The sequence below is a fragment of the Grammomys surdaster genome, unplaced genomic scaffold, assembly GCF_004785775.1.
Source record: "Grammomys surdaster isolate TR1022 unplaced genomic scaffold, NIH_TR_1.0 127, whole genome shotgun sequence".
Taxonomy (NCBI): domain Eukaryota; kingdom Metazoa; phylum Chordata; class Mammalia; order Rodentia; family Muridae; genus Grammomys; species Grammomys surdaster.
Window position 1 is genome coordinate 8459489 of NW_021604585.1, and position 4619 is coordinate 8464107.

Here is a 4619-nt window from a genome sequence, read left to right on the forward strand (position 1 = left end):
AACTCACAGTGATCTGCCTACCTCTGCCTCCTGAGTGCCAGGATTAGAGACATGCAGCACCACTCTGAAAGCTTTTCTTACTGTAGTTTGGAATACATAATTGCCTTCTAGTTTTGAAATGCTAGGTCACTGGTTGAATTTCACCACTCTTGTTGTTGTATTGCACATCCAACTGCCTGATATACTTCTATTCTGCAACAGCATTTTCTGACTAAACCCCTGGGGACTGTGCTTCCCAGTGCAGACCCCAGGTCCCCCTGGCTCTTTCCTGTCACCCTTTCAGTCTGTTCTTCTAGCCCATCACCATTGTTTTGTGACACCAGCTGATGCACAGAAACAGTCTACTCCCCTAGGGACCCCACAGCCACCAGTCACTCGTGGCTAGAAGGCTGAGGGGGCAACAGCAACCAAAGAATGATCACCCACTCAACTAAGAACGGACCTACGCCAGAAACACTTCAAAGCTTTAAGGCCAGATGCCCACAACCCAGTGCAGAAACACAAACACAAACGCACAAGATAATATGCCTCCTCCAGAGGCCCCAGGAAAGCAATTAACTGAAGCACAAAACAAGGACTTCAAAAAGCAAGTTTGAATGTGTTCAGGGTCCTTAAAGAAGACATGGATAAATGCCTAAAGGAAGGTCTTGAAAACACAAACAGTTGCATGAAATAAAACATATTCAAGTCATTAAAGTAAAATTTAAGAAAGACATAAAGTCAAGAAAGAAGTAAAACTTCTTTATTGAAGTCAACCAGAAGTAAAACTGTGTCTGAAAAACTGGAGATGTCAAACAAAAACCTCAGAGATCAGGGTATCAATCAATGGTCATCAGAGAAGCTTCTTGCAGGATATAGGAATTAATACCAAGACAACAGCCAGACGATGCGCAGGCAGTAAGCGACAAGCATTGAAGTAGGATGTCTTCATCAAACCTCTTCCCCCAAGGCTCAGGCATTTATTGAAAAGAGGAGGAGAAAGGATACTAAGAGCCCGAAATGATAGATGGATGAATCCGGACATGGCTTGATTCACTTGAACTCACTTGAAACCAGGACAGCACATGTTCAAGCCAGACAGGGTCCAGCACTAAGAGGGTTGAGTTGACACAGGGTCTCATCTCTAACCAAAAACCTATTTAAAATTGATTCCTGCTGGTAGAGGGGAATTTTCTCCAGTGGAGTGCCATGGAACTGGATTTATCAATCATACTTGAGGTCAGGCCTCAAGCCCAGGCCAACATAAAAGGATCTCCATGTTTTTGTGTGTTTTTTTGTTGCTTAAAATTAGTTTCATGACTATAATAGGTGCTAAAAGTACATTTGTATGTTTTAAGATATGACGAGATAAATTGTTAAAAACTAAACTAGACATTTGAAGTATTTTTTAAAGTAATTTTGTCCTTTGGCTGGAAGAGATGCTTCAGCGGTTACGTGTGCTTACTGCTCTTCAAGAAGACCTGAGTTCAGTTCCCAGCACCCATGTGGCAGCTGCATGTGACTCCAGTTCCAGGGGCACTAATACTTTCTGGCTTCCATGGGTATCCACACATTTGTGATAAACACATATATACACACAAATAAAAAATAGAATAGTTTTATTTAAAATGTAAGGTTTTTCTTTTATTCTTAAGGTGTAATGTGACTGCCCAATATTTTAATATGAAAGCATTAAATTCAGAGGAGTGGCTGAGGTGTTGCTCTGAAGGAACAAAGAGAAAGGCTGGCTTATACAGAGGAATGTCTTGCCTGGGTTCCCACTCTCTCTGCTATGCAAACCAAATATTTGGGATTGATTGGTTGGCATCGACTACAGGACGGGGTGGGAGTTAGAGGGTGAAGGAGAGTTGACTCAGTGGTAGAGCACTTGCCCAGGATGCTAGGGGCCCTGAGTTCCATCTCCTGCATCACAGGGTGAAACAAGAAAGCTGAGCACAGATGGCAGAAGGGACTTCCTGGAGGCTGTTTACCTTGGCAATGGAAACAGGAACATTCCCCAGGCAAGGGCTGCAAAGTCCAGTATGTGATAATTCCAGGAACACACAGTACTGGGTGACCCCATCTGGAAGATAGCAACTAGACTTTATTGTGACCATAGGTCCACTTAGCCACTTGGGACCTTATTTGAACATTCAAGTAAGATGTTTCTGAAGTGAGTGCGAAGGGGTGACACGTGGGATACAAAATTTATTCTCAGACACTGAGCCAGAGACCTTTGTTGCTGTGCTGGCCAACGGTTGATATGTTTTTGAAATGTGTTGTAAGCTGCCTGACATGGGGGCTAGGACTCGAACTCAGATCCTTGGGAAGAGTAGGAAGCACCCGTAACTGCTGAGACATCTCTCCAGCCACCCCCACCTCAACATCTATTTTTGTGTGTATTTATTTGTGTGTGTGTGAATTTGTGCCACATGTGTGCTTACTACATGTATGTATGTACCAAAGGAAGCCAGAGAGGGCATCTGATCTCCTGGAGATCTAGTCTAGTCTCTTCTAAAAGAACAGAGATACTTCTGATTATAGACACTTAAAATTGTGACAACAGGAAGGTGGTACCTGGATAGGAGTTGTCCCAGGATTAAGGGGGCAATAAAATGAGAAGAACAAAGGCCCTAATGGACTAGATGAACCTCTTGCTAAAACAAAGCCCCCAAGAGACTGGCACACATGCGCATAGAATTGCTGCTGAGTATATTATGTGGCTGGAGTTTTTTTGGCCTCCTACCTGACTGTTGAGACACAGGCTGGACACCAATGTCCCTCAAAGGCAGTGATCAGAGCATGTGTTCTCTTTGGTCACAAGGTCTACCTGTCAGGATATAAGACAAGAAAGAAGCATCACATAATTTTTGGTTTTGTTTTGCTTTTTACTGTTGTTTGTTTTAGGGACCCTCAGGAAAGTTTGTGTAAGTTGAGATCATGCTTCTGGAGAGATGACTCAGCAGTTAAGAGCACTTGCTGCTCTTCAGAAGGATCCAAGTTCCCAATATCCACATTAGTGGCTCACAGCCACTTGTAACCCCAGCTCCAGGAGATCTGATGCCCTCTCTGGTTTCCTTTGGTACATTCATACATGTAGTAAGCACACATGTGGCACAAATTCACACACACACACACGCACACACACAAATAAATACACACAAAAATAGACGTTGAGATGGGGGTGGCTGGAGAGATGTCTCAGCAGTTACGGGTGCTTCCTACTCTTCCCAAGGATCTGAGTTCGAGTCCTAGCCTCCACGTCAGGCAGCTTACAACTTAGTAACTCTAGTTCCAGAGGATCCAACAGCTACTCCTGACCTCCCAGGCACCTGTACTCATTCATGCACACATATCCACACGGAGTCATACCTGTGCAACATTTTAAAAACTAGAATGAATCTTTAAAAAAAAAAAGAGGTATTAAGTTGTTGGGAATTGTACACCAATCATTCTGCAAAGCCAGCTCCAACCTCAGGTTCACCAGCACCAATCCCTGTGCTCTTCCTGTGCTTCTACTCTTCCTAACAATAGGAATCTAGAGTTATCAACAGATCACTTTAACCCAAGAAAACTAGTTTCTCCTCATCCTCCTCTGCTTTCTATTGCTATGATTAAATTTCTGACCAAAGGCAATTCAGGGAAGAAAGAGTTACTAGGCCTACACGTCCTTGTCATGGTTTATCATTGAAGGAATCAGGGCAGGAACTCAAGGCAGGAACCTGGAGTCTGGAAGGTTCCAGAATGCTGCTCACTGATGTCCTTTGCATGGGCTCGCTCAGCTTGCTTTTTTATTCAACCCAGGAGCACCTGCCAGGAGGAGGTCACAGTCCACGGATCTCATAGCAATCATTAATTTAAAACAAAACAAACAAACCCCCCTGCCCCACTGTGACGGTTTGTATATGCTTAGCCCAGGGAGTGGCAGTATTTGGAGGTGTGGAATTGTTGGAGTAGGTGTGTCATTGTGGGTGTGGGGTTTAAGATCCTTGTCCTAGCTGCCTGGAAGTCAGTATTCTGCTAGCAGCCTTCAGATGAAGACATAGAATTCTCAGCTCTTCCTGCACCATGCCTGCCTGGATGCTGCTATGCTCTCACCTTGATGATAATGGACTGAACCTCTGAACCTGTAAGCCATCCCCAATTTAATGTTGTCCTTATAAGAGTTGTCTTGGTCATGGTGTCTGTTCACAGCAGTAAAACCCTAAGACACCCACAGATTTGTCTATAGGGCAACCTGATAGTCATTTCCTCACCTAAGGGTTCTTCTTCCCAGATAAATCTAGTTTGTGTCAGGTTGTTAAAAAGCTAACCAGCACTGGTCCTTGCAACATGGTTCTAGAATGCTGACTCTTAAGGAGTGTCACCCTTTGCTAGTCTTTTTGTCAGAGGTCCCAGATCTCAGCTGCAGCAGCCCCAGGGCAAGCACTGTTCCAGTCTGTGAAAGCTTCATTTGGACAGGAGAGTTGGGGTCATTCTGAGTAAGGTTTGTCCAGAGAGTTAGCAAATTACAACTAAATGGACAATAACTTTTAGTCATGAAATATGTTTGGAATGTAGGAAGTTGATGATCAAGAGATGGGCTGGAGAGATGGCTCAGTGGTTAAGAGCACCGACTGCTCTTCCAGAGGACCCAGGTT